Source organism: Pieris napi, chromosome 24 (assembly GCF_905475465.1).
Source record: "Pieris napi chromosome 24, ilPieNapi1.2, whole genome shotgun sequence".
NCBI lineage: Eukaryota > Metazoa > Arthropoda > Insecta > Lepidoptera > Pieridae > Pieris > Pieris napi.
This window is the reverse complement of record NC_062257.1, coordinates 2,719,392-2,735,961: the sequence shown is the minus strand read 5'-3', so window position 1 is coordinate 2,735,961 and position 16,570 is coordinate 2,719,392. Positions and strand designations below refer to the sequence as shown.

The 16,570-nt window shown below is 38.1% G+C and overlaps 1 protein-coding gene across 1 annotated transcript in view; it reads right to left on the bottom strand.

The window, feature by feature from the left end:
* LOC125061707 (pseudouridine-5'-phosphate glycosidase) overlaps positions 1-16,570 on the bottom strand; it is a 188,623-nt gene that overhangs the window by 32,725 nt on the left and 139,328 nt on the right. The gene's annotated exons all lie outside the window — the stretch shown is intronic.

The window sequence follows — 16,570 nt, the reverse complement described above, 5'->3', positions numbered from 1 at the left end:
AAATTAAATATAAAACACGTTTCATTAAATAAGCATCTCGGTGAAGGTCGTTGTATATCGGGATCTTAGACCATAACGGTATTTACAATTTTACGTTAACACCTATAATGCACCTGCCCCAAGGGCTTCAGGGTTTATCGCCCCATGGTCTGATCAATCATCATCGCTCGCCAGAAGTCCTCCACTTACCACGCAACCAACCCTCGAGTAACGACCGCGGCGTCTTCCATTCGGGCATGACGACTCATTGGTCTAGTGGTTAGTACTCCTGACTGCGAATCCATGGGTCCCGGGTTCGATCCCCGGCTGAGGCGAACATCGATGTGATGAGCATTTGGTGTTGTTCTTAGGTCTTGGGTGTTTAAATATTTATTTATATGTATATCTATCTATAATATGTATGTATATCCGTTACCTAGTACCCATAACACAAGCTTCACCAGCTTAGCATGGGACTAGGTCAATTGGTGTGAATTGTCTTTAAAAAAAAAAATGATAGTCTTAGTATCCACCTCGTACCGGTCTTATATTGAGACTAAATAGATTACCCGTGGCTGCTGTACTCTGCCGATCCCCCTGCCGATGGTGTGTTGGTTTTAATACAGGTCGGTACGGGGGCGGTCGATTCCCTTGATGGGGGCTTCAGCGCACGAGGAGAAAAGAGATGCTCTCACACACGATTCTGGACTGCATTTATTATTACGGTTTCATAGGATGCTTATACTGTTTTGGCGTTCAATTTTGTCGGAGACTGTTTTTGATTGCAATGTATTTGTGATATTAAGAAGCAAGTACGTAAAAAAACCTTTATTCTTGACAAAAGGGTGTGACAAAATTCATTTATCGCTAGTCCCTGTGTTGTGGGTAACTAGATAACATAGTAAATATTTAAAACAGTTTTTAAAAGTTATGTTAGTGTCACAACAAAGTCTTATAAGACATTAAGTATGCGTGAATGTGTGTGTGAATGTGTGTGTGTGTGAATGTATTTGAGAATGTAGCTGAGAGTTGTTGCACGCAATTCGAAACCTCGTTTAGCCTGCAGATCTAGCGACGCAAGTTGAAATGGATAGGCCACTACAAAGAGATTCCAATTATATCCCCAAACAGGCAATTGATTGGTGACAAGGAAGGCGGAAGCGTGTTTGTCCATAGCAAACCTGGCGTTGTACAGTTGCGGATGAGGTCCTCTGCCCCATAGGGTTATAGGAGCTAGCCTGGCTTAAGTAGCCAGGACTTGACGCACAACGGACCTTACAAAGAACAAGTCATGCCTTTAGATTTAAATTTCTTTCTTAAACCTTTTAGTTGCCTGCTGTCGATATTGGGTCTACACCGTTCGAGTGAGTGGTGCATTCTGAACGCACGTCTTCAGGGTTTAGTTAACAATACTCCATTTAGTCCCCTTGTTTTATTTATTATATATAAATGGTGCATTAAGGTTATATACAGAGGTTAATGCGTTAATCCGTTCATGCGTTGCGTTTGACAATTAACAATCTATGAACATATCTTTGACTAACTATGTTTTATCTGTGTTATTGTGGTGACATTTATATAGGCTATAGTATTCCTCGAAGTATGAAGTATGAACTATCACACAATTTTGACGTGAAAACGTCTTTGTACCATACGAGGGCAATCGAAAAACCTGTGTTAGTTGTTTCGACTATTTATTTGCGTGTTTTTCCCACGAGAATGTAAGTGCGTGCTCCTATTTCACCACGCCTCCTGGACAGGACAAATCTTTGTTTTTAATTTATTTTATTATTATTAATTACTTAAGATGTCATGTGGAACATGGTGTAATGGTTGCAGCTCCTTACAAACGTTGTGTAAAACAAAAATCTTGACGAACAAAAAGAGTGGCGGAGAGTTTATTGCCAGTTCTTCTCTTCCGTTCTACGCCCTTGATTTGAGAACTGGCAGTAAATGTAAAATTAGAATCATTTAATGTATATTTCTTTTCTGACGTTCATGTAAATTGTGTTACCTACAATAATAAATGATTTTTGACTTGACTTGGGCGTTGTAGTTTCGAATCTATCCTCTGTCTATGTCTGTCAATGATCTATAATCCCAAATTTAATTACATCACTGGGTAGCTAAAGGATCAAAGAATTACGATAAGCGAGAACAATGACACCTCGCACGCGGTGGAGGGGGAAGTGCCGCCATTATGCTTAGCTGCGTATCGAAATTTGCAATATAACTTTTGAATAGGTGAGGCCACGATGTTCATTTAAGTTCACCTGTCTTCAAAGTCTATTATAACCCGTTACCATAAACGTATTCACGCCTGCCAGCCAGTAAAGGCTAGTTTTAGAAAGGTCGTTAAAAGAGTAAGCGTGGAGTTTCTTGTCCATTCTTCTCCACACGAAACTACCTTTTGGAAGGGGCAACTCGAATCATCTTTATATTTTATTTGACGTTCAAAAGGACGCCATTTTAGGTGGTTAATTGAAATAAATGATTTGACTTGACTTGACGATTACCTTTTGGTCCATTTAAAGTCTAGTCATTATATTAACACCAGAATAATTACTATATAGTCAAGCGTGAAGATCGTAAACGCGAAGCCACATTAAGCAAGTCGAATATTATCAGTAGACTGTGTTTGTCGTTCATTCGCTTGTTCGAATCAGGGCCCAGGGGAGTACTCTCTTCCGTTCTACGCCCTTGATTTGAGAACTGACAGTAAATGTAAAATTAGAAGCATTAATATGTATTTCTTTAATGACGAATTACAAGTGTACATTGTGTTACCTACGTGAATAAATTTTTGAATTTGAATTGCATATATAACGTTATGTTGGTGGTATTAGCTGGAAGGCTGGATTTCCTATGGTCATTAGTCATTACAATGGGCTACATGTGCCCTTTTTATATTTATGATTTAATATACTTTAAAGCTACTAATATAATATTTAGGACAATATTGAAACCCAATAATAACCATATGGACCTATGATTGTCTGATTGAATAAAATATGTTATTATTATATTATATAAATATTACTATTTATTTATGATCTAAAATTAAAATTCTCGTGTCACAATGTTCGTTCCCATACTCCTCCGAATCGGCTCGACCGATACTTATGAAATTTTTATGCATATTCAGTAAGTCTTTCGAACCCCTAAATGTTAAGGGTGGTCCCACCCCTATTTTTAATTTTTTAGATAAACATTTCTGTTTTTATTTTTTTATGATACAGCCTACAATAAGACATACAACACTTAATATTCACCCCTCTACGATCAACCCCTATTTTTTTATTATAGTATATAGTTATTTTTATTGAACTAAAAAAATGTTTCCTAGAAATAATATACATGGAAAAACGACGTTTGCCGGGTCAGCTAGTACTATATAAATTCCTTTAAGAACAGACTTAAATACACTGTAGTGGTTTTGTATTTGAGTTTAATTCCAAACACCGTGACACGAGAATTTTATATATTAGACCGGCCAAGCGTTGCTGTGGCTAAGGTTTGTTATATTACATAGTAGTAAACTATTCAAGGGAAACGGTAGGAGAACACCAGTCATGGGGACCACCATGCTTTATTGGTGGTTATGCCATTAAATTGTAGCTTATGTGAAACGTTGGTGCTTTCAACACAGCGCCATCTGTTCTGATCTGTATCTGTTAGAATTGTGACTATCAAATAATAAATAAGTATTTTGCAATAAAATAATATTGCGGGTATAAATTGAGATGTTAGCTATCCTGTCTTTTAAGTTAGATCAAACTGCACACGGTGTGCAAATTTGATTGATATCGGTTCGGTAGTTTAAGAGACCATAGCGGACAAACAACGTGACACGTAATTTATATATATTAAGATATATTTTTTCTACATATTGAAGTCTATTATACAGTTGTCATAATGTAAGTCCTCGCCCTCAATGCCCGACCCCTTGTCCGAATTCCTTGACCAGGAGTGACCTACTATTGTATTTGCCAACGCATGTGTGTATCTATAGTCGTATTTTTAATTAGACGAAGCCAACTGACAGTAGCTAATGTCACTTTGTAAAATAATGTTGCCATATTTAAAGTAATAGTGATGCGTTCAGTTCATGTTCAATCAGATGAATGAACAATGAGTGTGAATAGTCAATCATTTCAAACAATAAAAGAATATTATTTCTATTTCAAAATTGTATAAAAGTGCTCTGATATAAGTTAGGTACTAGTACTATGTAACTACAATCAGTCTTTTGACGTCTTATTACAAAGCGCGGCGCGGCGACTAGTGCCATCACCGATCATTAATTCAGGGGTTTTTACTTTGTCACAACACTATTTTTATTTCATTAAAAACTGACAACACCGTAAACGTCAGTTGACTTCGTCTAATTAAAAATTCGACTATAGCTGTAGGTACCGTTAAATTCATAACTCGCTAATAGATGGCGTGGTACGCAAATAAAAATTTATTAAAACATTTCTTGCTAAGAATATACATATTTTTAAGTCGAAGTAAGAAGTAGACATGGGGAGAAATTGGCTGTGCCAAAAATCAATCTGGAACTATTTAGGACAAACACCTTTTGTATGGCAATTAAGGTTTACAATAATTTACCAAAAGAATTAAAAGATCTTCCGACTAGTCTTTAAAAAGCAACTTGGTGTATTACTTAGAAAAAAAATACTATTCAATAAATGATTATTTGCGTGAGACACTAGTTGATATACATTTAATAAAGTATGATATGTACGATACAAATAATATAAGAATTGACCAATTTTTAATTAATAATGTAAAATGTAAAATTTGCGCGCCATTGTGTGTGGCAGAATATGCGAACTTACGGCTGTACCACCTTACACATTTTTGTACCATATTCTTGAAATAAATAAATAATAATTATTATAAGGATATATATATATAACTCCTAGATCTGACCATGCATGATCTACGCTAGCTTAATCTTCGCGCATTTTGTCCTTTATCCACCAATAACAGGTGCGCCGGAACGCGAGGAACGTCTATATCTACCAAGACCTGGAGGTCCCTTCCATTGCACAATGGATGGAGTTGGCGTCCACACGCCCCTTCGTTAAGGCTAAACACCATCCCAACCCGTTGGAGCGCAAAAATAGCTTATTATTATGACAATGTGTTAATGTTCTTATATGACTTAATGGAAATTAATGTGCCATTTGCATGACTATTTTTAGATGATTGATTGTGCGGATTTTAATAATTGATCGATCTTAATGTACCATGTGTGCAAATAAATGATTTAATATTATTTATTATTATTAAAGCATCAATTATTTTCCCTTTCCGAGTAAAATGGGTCCTTTTACTAAAGAAATGAAAATTTCGTCAAAATAACGCACCACCACTATGTGGAACCAGCTGCCCACTGAAGTATTTCCGAAACAATTCGACTTAGGGTCCTTCAAGAAAAGAGCGTACCAATTCGTGAAAGGCCGGCAACGCACTTGCGAGCCTTCTGGCAGTGTGAGTGTCCATGGGCGGCGGGGCGGTATGACTTAACATCAGGTGAGCCTCCTGGCCGTTTCCATCTTATTACATAAAAAAAAAACTATAAACAATCTTAGGTAAAAATTAGAATTGCTAGACTAGAGAGTCTATCAGGTTTGTTAAGGTTCACTCCAATTCGAAAATTTATTGAGGTAGTATACAGTAATCAGGGGCGCTACAACCTCTTTAAGTCTTGGCCTCCGATTTCTGAATCTGTTTCATGATCATTTTTAAATCTAATAGGCAAGTAATCAGCCTCCAGTGCCTGACACACGCCGTCGACTTTTTGGGTCTAAGACATGATTCCTCACGATGTTTTCATACGAGCAAATGTTAAATGCGCACATAGAAAATCCATTGGTGCACAGCCGATCGAATCTACGACCTCAGGTATGAGAGTCGCACGCTGAAGCCACTAGGCCAACAGTGCTCAAAATGTTAAACACAAAGGTATACTCATGAATAATGCCTTCACATAGAAGTTGCAGAATATTGCGGTAGCATGCCATTACCATACTAACTTCGCTTGGCATGTGGCGTGCGATTTATAATGCACGCGGTATCGTCATGGGACCGTTGTAATTTAAACTTTCCTGAAACATTTATCTATAAAGGACTCAGGGCTGTACGTTAGATTTAGTATCGCGTGCGTCTAGACTGCGGCTTGTAAACCCCGTATGCATTTTGAAACAGCGCCTAGTATTCGTAAATATAAACCTTCGGATATTTTTTATAGAATGAATAGTTGCCGGGCAGGAGATTCATCTGATGTTAAGTGATACAGTCGCCCGCTGGACTCTCAAATTGTCAAATGGCTCGCCGGTGCGTTGCCGACCTTAAGAAAAATCGATTGTAAATGTCGCTACAGATATTTGAAAAGTTATAAAAAAATATTCTCTCTGTTTGTTGTTTTCGCTAATTTAGTTTTTTTATGTTACATATTTGTATTTCTTCTTAACTCTTTTCTTATCAATAAAACATAATTAATGTTAATCATATAACCTAATATAAATAACGTATAAAAAGTAATTCTAAAGCTGAAATAAATTGATATAACAAAATCAATAACTAACCTTAAAATATAACTAAAATATATTATTAAAAGGAGTCCCTTTAGACAAGGTTCCGAAGATACTGGCAGCGTTCCCCCTTTGAATAGCTAGACTAATTCTTTGTCCGAGGTTGCTGCCAGCTTTTCGGTCTCCTGTGATGTCGACTAACCTTTAGCCGCATCCACACCGAACGATCCAAAATGGATCGGCGACCCCGCGATCCGCGATCCAAGATCGCGATGCGTGGAGCGTGAATCGCACTAGGCCGATCCAACAGCAATCTTTTGCGATCCTGACTGGCTGATCCACGCTCCAGCGGATCCATACTGAATCAGGTGAACTTTGTCTGCAGATCAATTTGACTTTTGTTCATCACAAATAGTAGGCAAACTAGTCGGTAGTTTGCCTACTATTTGTGTTATATCATTAGGATCCCATAAACATTTATTCTCAATATAAAAGGATTATAAACGAATACATTGCGAATTATCCATAACGTTGGATCACACGATTCAAATCACAACCGTCCACACCGCGCGGCAAGTGACTGAGGCCCCTTTGAGCGTGAACAAAAAATCGACAACAAATGGATCGCACGCAGTGTGGAGGGCGCGCTCTCCGCCGCGCGCATGTATCGCTCGCGGCAAGTCCACACCGCCTGCACATTTGGATCGCGCTCATGCCGCGATAGGATCGCGATGGATCGTTCGGTGTGGACGCGGCTTTTTAGCTATTTCCTTAAAAAGTCTAATAGCGCTAAGACCGCGGACCAAGGGTTTCGACACCGAATGGGAAAATATCATATTCGGAGGGTAGACCCCTGTATTTGCATGCTTAAGCTTTTTCAGTCGCTTCACAAGCCGCACCAGCTCTGTAGTTGGTTCCATGATAAAAAAAAATCATCAACGTAGCACTGGTCTTTCTCTTACATATAATTTTGAATCACGCTTAACCAGGCTAACATGCAAACATAGACTAAAGATTTATAAAAGAAAATTATAAAACCTATAATTATTGTTGAACTATATTCTACGTGATTACATAATTCTCGTAGGTACGGCATCGGGTCGCGTGCAGTCCATTGATACAATCGGTTCAAAGAACGCTGCACCAACATTATAACGTGAAAACCGGGATTGTACATTTATAATTTTTATTAAAAAAATATACAGTATATACAATTTTCTTACCCTACATAGTAATAATAATCTATACTAATATTATAAAGAGGAAAGATTTGATTTTTTGTTTGTTTGAAATGAAAGGGCTCCGAAACTACTGGACCGATTTCAAGCATTCTTTCACCGTTGGCAAGCTACACTATTCCCCAGTGACATAGGCTATCATTTTCAAAAAAATTAGGGATGCTTACTAAAACTTGAATAATCTAACCCAAGGTGTAAAAAAATAAACAAAAAACTTCCTTCAATCGCGTGCGCTGCGAAAACTATTAATGATAGAACAAAATGATGTATTACATTTCAGGACACATCAATATCTATAAAAAATGTCACAACAGCATGTCTCTATCTTTTATAGTTACGTCACAATAAGCGTCCTTTTATTAATTTTTATTAATTAAAATACCACCGCTAGAAAAGGCTCTTTATTCGTACCTAGGTATTGATCCTTATCAAAATAAATACCAACGTTTCACATAAGCTACAATTTAATGGCATAACCACCAAAAAAGCATGGTGGATTGGTGTTCTCTTGCCGTTTCTCTTGAATAGTTTACTATGTAATATAACAAAAATCTTAGCCACAGCAACGCTTGGCCGAGTCTACTAGTAATTAATAAATAGAAAATTAAAAACACGTTTATAAAGTTTTATCCCTGTGTACTTTTAACGCTGGCAACATTTCCTCGCTGTATTGCGATACTTATTCGTAGAGGAAAGCAGCTGTAGGGTCAACGAAACTATCCACCAGGCGCCAACTTAAATCTTTAATTAGCGCCTGCATTTGAACCCCACGGCCCAAGAGTCTCTACTCCAAAGGGAACAAAATCGAAGTTGTGTTCTTAGATTTTTCTCCGACTTTCTTACGAACGCTCCCGAAAACTTTGCATTTTTATTTTTAATTATTTTTATTATTACTATGTAGGTTAATAAAATTTTAAATACTGTATATTTGTTTTTTTTTATTGGACATTTCACACCAATTGACCTAGTCCCATGCTAAGCTGGTGAAGCTTGTGTTATGGGTACTAGGCAACGGATATACATACATATTATAGATAGATAAACATATAAATACATATTTAAACACCCAAGACCTAAGGACAACACCAAATGCTCATCACATTGATGTTTGTCTCAGCCGGGGATCGAACCCGGGACCCATGGATTCGCAGTCAGGGGTACTAACCACTAGACCAATGAGCCGTCAAATTTGTTAAATCGTCAATTGTTATCATTACTATACGTAAATTAGGTTAGTATTAAATTACTTATTAGTGATAAATTAAACCAGTTCACAATGTTAAATTGTGTCTTTGTAAACAAATTATAAAAAAAAACATAAAAATACCCTTAATTTTCAGCTTTAAAACCAATTACTACAGTAGTAAACTTTTAATGACACACCGTTTGCCGGGTCATTGAATATTTTGTATTGGTCTAAGATCCCGCTATACAACGACCTTCACCGAGATGCTTATTTAATGAAACTTATTTTATATATAATTTAATATGTCAATAAATATAATCCATATGGGTTGCCTAGCAAATTTCAGTCCAGAGTATTTTTAATTAATTTAAAAAAAATATATTTTTTTAAACATTTCAGCGGTATGATTATTAGATAAATTCTATACCAATCGAAAGTATGAAGCCCATAGAATATGCAAAAGTTAGGTTGTTTTTAATCAATTAATTATTTATGTGTATATTTTTTATGTGACACTAAAGTATATATACATCTTTAGTATAAAAGAAGTTTTTAGTGATACATATATAATACTACCCTGATTAAAAATATTGATTGATAAAAGTTCAAAAAATTTACTACATGCAAATTATAAAAAAAATTTTTTTTTTAAATATTCATTAAACATACTCTGGACTGAAATTTGCTAGGCAACCCATATGGATTATATTTATTGACATACCTATTAAATTAAATATAAAATAAGTTTCATTAAATAAGCATCTCGGTGAAGGTCGTTGTATAGCGGGATCTTATACTATATCAAATTACGTTTTATCATACAATAATTAAAAGCTAATTGATGGATTAACGCGATGTTATTGGGTTACAAATTAATTGAGCTAATCATTTTTAGATGGCAACACTGTTTGTTTATGACAAACACTTATGCTAATTCAAGTGCCGCGCTTAAAGCCAACTTTAAAAATGGCGGAAAGCTCACAAAATTTAATGTCACCTACGCAAGGACGTGAGAAGTGGCCCAGAGGTCGTAGGTTTAAACCCCAGCACAAATAGACTGTCTATTAGGCGGGCTGAAAAGTTCGTAGGCTAACCTTTCAAACATCTATTTTTTTAATAGAATTTGATTTGATTACTGAATTTATTTATATAGAACAGGAGGCAAACGGGCAGGAGGCTCGCCTGATGTTAAGTGATACCGCCGCCCATGGACACTCTCAATGCCAGAGGCCTCGCGAGTGCATTGTCGGCCTTTTAAGAATTGGTACGCTCTTTTCTTGAAGGATCCTAAGTCGAATTGGTTCGGAAATACTTCAGTGGGTACAAAAACTGCCTTAAAAAACGCTCAGTTGTGGAACGACGGACGTCGAGGTGATACGTGTGGAATTTCGTATTCTGCCTCGATGTCCAATTATGAAACTCAGCTGCAGGTATTAATCCGAACTCCTCTGAACAAAAAGTTGCTTTCAAAAAATTACAACGATTAAGCGGTCATACAATTTTTAAAGTACGATTTGTCTTAAGCCTCAAAATAGGCTTCAGTTTTGGCGATAACCTCTTCATCAGCTTTCAGTTAAGGTCTGTGGACAGGAAAAAGTGGCTGGGAACCAAATCTGGAGAATACGGTGGCTGCGGGAGGAATCCGAATCCCAATTCATGAAAATTGCCATCGTTGGCATAGTCTTGATGAAACAGCACTTTCTTCAAATAGGGCCGTTTTCCCGCGATTTTCTCCTTGTTCTAATAACGCTATATGCTGGTGTAACACTCGCTCGTATGAAGAAAAATTTATTGCGAAATAGATACATTTATGAGCCCAAAACTAACTAACACCGTCTTTTAAAGTCGGTTTAAAAATAAAATAAATGTGGCATTACAACCTTTTTTGTTCTGGCCCTCAATTTCTGTATCTGTTTCATGATCATCAGGTGATCAGCCTCCTGTGCCTGACACACATCGTCGACTTTTTGGGTCTAAGGCAAGCCGGTTTCCTGACGATGTTTTTCGTTTGAGCGAATTTTAAATGACACAGAAAGTCCATTGGTGCACAGCCATCGAATCTACGACCTCAGAGATGAGAGTCGCACGCTGAAGCCACTAGACCAACACTGCTCAAAGTCGGTTAATGCTATACATTCAGAAGCAATCCGAATAGCAATAAAAGCAAGATTGCGATCTTTGAATTAATAATATCGCGAAATATTACTTGCTAAAATTACGTTGCACACTTATAATATTTTCTAATAGTATAGCTCCTGGGGGTTTTCACCTCGGATTAGAGTTACAGTGAATGAATTAATATGATCGATGTGGGATATTGTTTTGTAAACTATAAATTGCAATGTTTATCCAAAAAATTTTTTTTCTATTTTTATACACAGGTATCTTTGAAAAAAGTTCCTATATGTCTACTCAGGTAAGATTTAACATATAAATAAAATAAAATACTGTTTAAAGTGAAAATATATGGTCAAACATTAATTTTTCATAATAATTTTTTTTAAATTATAAAAATGGAGTGCACAGAAATTTTTTGGGTAAACATTGCAATTTATAGTTTAAAAAACAATATCCCACATCGATCATATTAATTCATTCACTGTAACTCTAATCCGAGGTTTTACGGTTTTGAATGGTCCGGGCACTCTACTATAACTGTTTCGTTGATATAAGTTTTATATTAAATGATATGTAATTAGAAAAGAAAGAAAAGAAAAGGTGAAAAGCTACTTGAAGAACTCTTTATTTTTTTTAAATCTCGCTGTGATCTGAAAAGCCTTGACAGTGTAGCCTTATTTTAAATATAACAACCGCCATCTAGTGATCGCCATGACAATTAACCATTCGACATACGGGGAGCTCCAGGGCCGGATTTAGAGGTCTCGAGGCGGGGCAACAAAGGAGTGGAGGCAACAAATTATTTTCCAAATAAAATGTAAAAAAAGGGTGCGTGTACTTATGTACGCGCGTAAGAAGTTGTAGCGTTTGTGTAGTACTTTCTTTCATATTTTGATGTATGTGGCAACACAAATACCGGCGGTTAATAAAAAGAAGAAAACTAATGTCACTCAAGACAGACTTCAGAGGAGTGAGATATGTATAATTTTTCCATGGGCTTTTCTATAAGAATATAAATTAATGACTGTTTTGTGAAGAATAAACCAATGAACAAAGTTAAATATGGGTTATGATTTATTATAAGATAGAACATCCTATAATTGGTGACCCCCGACGTGATGTGAAGTTCCCGACGTGATGTGAAGTTTCCGACGTGACGTGACCACTTTTTGGACTCGCACTCCCAGTTGAGAACGAGCGACGAGGGCGCAACGACGAGGTGCGGCCCCCAATCGTGTCGCTCCAGGGCCAGGTGCGCCAGCAGCGCGATCGTCTGGATGGTTTTTTTTTCTTTCACGAGTCATTTGTCGCATTTACAAAACGCTTCAACTATATTATTGTGCATATATTGTTATTTGTTATATTTATATCTATTTGATATGACAACTTATATGTTTACTGTTTAGCTTACCTGTATACTAACCGTGTGATCTGCCACTGCACCTCTCTCACAGCTACAATTTTTTTTTTATTATTTCATCTTGCTTGGTCGTGTGGTATAATGGCTGATAGGGAATTAGAACAGCGATTACAACAGCTGACACTGGAGAATGCAGCTCTTCAGCAGAAACTGACTGATATTGGATCTACATCAGAATCAACACTCAAGTCTGAAGAGCAAGCGGTGTGCAAGGTAACTGTCAAGTTACCACCTTTCTGGCCTGACAAACCAGCAGTATGGTTTGGGCAGGTAGAAGCTCAGTTTGATATAGCGGGTATTGTTGGTGATAATACCAAATATAATTATGTAATAAGTAGATTAGACGAAAAGTTAGCTGGGGAGATTGAGGATATCATTACCAGACCCCCACCCATAGGCCAACGGTATAAAAAGGTAAAAGATGAGTTAGTACGGCGTCTTTCAATGTCAGAGGAACAGCGGGTACGCCAGCTTATTAGTGTAGAGGAGCTTGGAGACAGGCGACCATCGCAGTTTCTGCGTCATCTGCGTTCGTTAGCGGGTAACACCCTTACAGATGAAAATATTTTGCGCCAGCTTTGGATGCGCCGTCTTCCTCAAAATATTCAGGCTATTTTAGCTTCGCAAACTGAACTGAGTCTGGACAAAATAGCAGACCTCGCAGACAAGATCACAGAGATATCAGGACCCAGCCACCAGGTGTACTCCTGTGCGATGCCAGCGCCTGCACCATCGGTACTGGATTCTTTAGTAAAGACAGTGGAAGATTTAACCAAGCAAGTTGCATCTCTTACCAACTCGCATCCTCGCGGTCGCTCACGCAGCAAATCAATATCTAGACAGCGTTCTCGCGGTGCCTCACCTAGAAATCCAGATATGTGTTGGTACCATAGAAGGTTCAATAGCAGGGCAACCAAATGTACCAAACCCTGCAACTGGCAACCCGACACCTCGCCGTCGGAAAACAGGAAACACAGTCAGTAGACGCGGCGACTGATTGTTCTCATCAAAGCCGCCGTATTTTTGTTACAGATAAACATTCGAAACTCCAGTATCTAGTGGATACTGGCTCGGATCTCTGTTGTTTTCCTAAGCGTCTTGCAAAAAACCGTCGTGCTTCTGCAGATTTTGATCTAAGCGCTGCGAATGGGAGTTCTATTAAAACCTATGGCAACATATCTTTGCATCTTAACCTAGGTTTACGCAGGGATTTCCACTGGAATTTTGTTATTGCGGATGTTGACACACCGATTATCGGCTCCGATTTTTTAAGTCATTATAATTTATTACCGGACTGCCGAAGCAAATGTCTCTTAGATGGTAGCACTGGGTTATCTATCCCCACTTCCATTGCATCCTCCAGTCAATCCAGTGTCAAGACCGTTATTTCTAATAACTCTAGTTTAACACACATACTTACTGAGTTTCCTGATGTCACGCGTCCACCTGGTCTACCTAGAATCATCAAGCACAGCACCGTGCATTATATTAAAACTATTGATGGTCCTCCCGTGTCGTGTCGTCCCCGTCGCCTGGCACCTCAAAAACTTACTGCTGCCAAAAAAGAATTTGAAGACATGGTTCAATGCGGCACAGCAAGACCCTCTAAAAGCGCTTGGTCGTCACCATTGCACATGACACCCAAAAAAGACAACACATGGCGTCCTTGTGGCGATTATCGCGCATTAAACGCTAGGACCATACCAGATAGATACCCCGTTCGTCATATCAATGATTTCGCCTGCAGCCTCGCTGGAGCTACTATTTTCAGCACTATTGACTTAGTAAAAGCGTACCATCAAATCCCCGTTTTTGAAGAAGATATCGCGAAGACCGCCATCGTTACCCCGTTTGGCCTCTTCGAGTTTCCTTTCATGACCTTTGGGCTGCGCAATGCTGGCCAAACCTTCCAGCGTTTTATCGACGAGGTCACGCGGGGTCTCGATTTCTGCTTTCCTTATATCGATGACGTGCTTGTTTTTTCAGTGGACGAGAGCAGCCACAGAGAGCATCTGCGCGTCCTTTTTAAGCGCCTACAAGATTACGGGGTGGTGATCAATCCATCTAAGTGCATTCTTGGTGCCAGCGAGGTTGTATTTCTCGGATATCTCATTAACGCTAATGGTACGCGGCCTCCTCTGGACCGCGTTCAAAAGCTATTAGATTTTCCCCCTCCTGACACCGTGCAAGGCGTGAGGCGTTTTCTCGGTATGATTAATTTTTATCGCCGTTTCATCCCTCATGCCGCCAAGTTTCAAGCGCAGTTAGTAGACGCTTTAGTCGAGATCAATGGCAAAGGCTCCAAACCGTATCCATGGACGCCCGAGCTGTTGAGAGTTTTCGAAGACTGCAAGAAAAGTTTATCAGACGCCACGCTACTTACACATCCAGTAAATGATGCACCTTTGGGTCTTTTTACAGATGCTTCTAGCATGCACATCGGCGCCTGTTTACAGCAGTTGATCAATGGACAATGGTGCCCTCTGTCATTTTTCAGCAAGAAACTGACTCCCAATCAGTCGCAGTGGCCTGCCTACCATCGCGAACTTCTGGCGGTGTACGAAAGTGTACAGCATTTCCGTCACATTCTCGAGGTGCAACATGCAACCATTTTTACAGACCACAAACCATTGCTGTACGCTTTCGTACAGCGTCGAGAGAAATTGGCTCCCGCACAGCTCAACCAGCTTTCATTTATTTCGCAATTTACAACTGATATCAGACCCGCCATTGATGGTAAAACCCTGAACATCGATTTAAAGGGGAAGGACGTAACTGTAAGTGTGGATCGCGTTAAACCAGCGTTCGTCGAGCAGTTTGTTTTTCCTTCAGCTCGCACACCTAGCTTTGTACCCGCTGGTCCTGCGTTGCCGTCATTACTCTCGCCTACTGTGGAAAATATTCCTCCCGTTTCTGCCCCTAATCCTGTTGTTACCAGATCAGGCAGAACGGTTAGATTTAAGACTAGGTTAGATTTGTAAATATTAAGTTTTTCTTTGTAATGTCAAATATTTTAAGTTTTTTTATTTTATTGTTATATACTATAATTTTTCGCCTTAGTTTTTCTGTCTCCGTAGGGGGGTGGTGTAGCGTTTGCGTAGTACTTTCTTTCATATTTTGATGTATGTGGCAACACAAATACCGGCGGTTAATAAAAAGAAGAAAACTAATGTCACTCAAGACAGACTTCAGAGGAGTGAGATATGTATAATTTTTCCATGGGCTTTTCTATAAGAATATAAATTAATGACTGTTTTGTGAAGAATAAACCAATGAACAAAGTTAAATATGGGTTATGATTTATTATAAGATAGAACATCCCATAAAGTTATACTTCTTTGGCATTATTAAAAATAGTTTTTGATTGCAAGCAAATAATTAATTACAATTAAATAATCAAAGACTGGAAAAGGAGTCATTATAGTCAATAAAGTTCAGCTTACATTTGAAAAATTAAATAAATATTTATTATTATTCTCTTACGTTAAGTGTAACATAAATTCTATTATTATTCGAATGTTGTTTTTAAATTATGTCCAATGCCGTAGCATCTTCCGTGGGCAACTTCATACTGATAATTTTGTGTCACGGTGCGCCCGCATCGTAAAATTTCACTCTCATCAATTTTTCATAACGCGCCTAAAGAAGTATAACTTCAAAAATATACTTTGAATTGAAAATTCGGTTTATAATGGTTGTCTCTGTTCTACTTAATGTAATGTTTAATATAAATTATTAAATAAAACTTCGTTAACGAGCGTAAACGTTAATTTATTAACGTTAGAAAAGCTGGCGCAGCCGCAGAGTAGGCGGAAAATAATAAACGGCTCAAATATAAGTGTTTCCTCCAACTTTTGTTCCCCTTGGAGTAGAGACTATTGGGCCGTGGGGTTCAAGTGCACAGGCGCTAATTAAATATTAAAATTGGCGCCTAGTAGATATTATACTATATGATAGTAGTTCCGGTGACCCCAGAGCCGGTGCTTTCCTCAACGAATAAGTATCGCAATACAGCGAAGAAATTCTGCCAGCGTTAAAAGTACACTGCCAGAGAGACCAAACTTTTTTAATTTGTTATAATTTT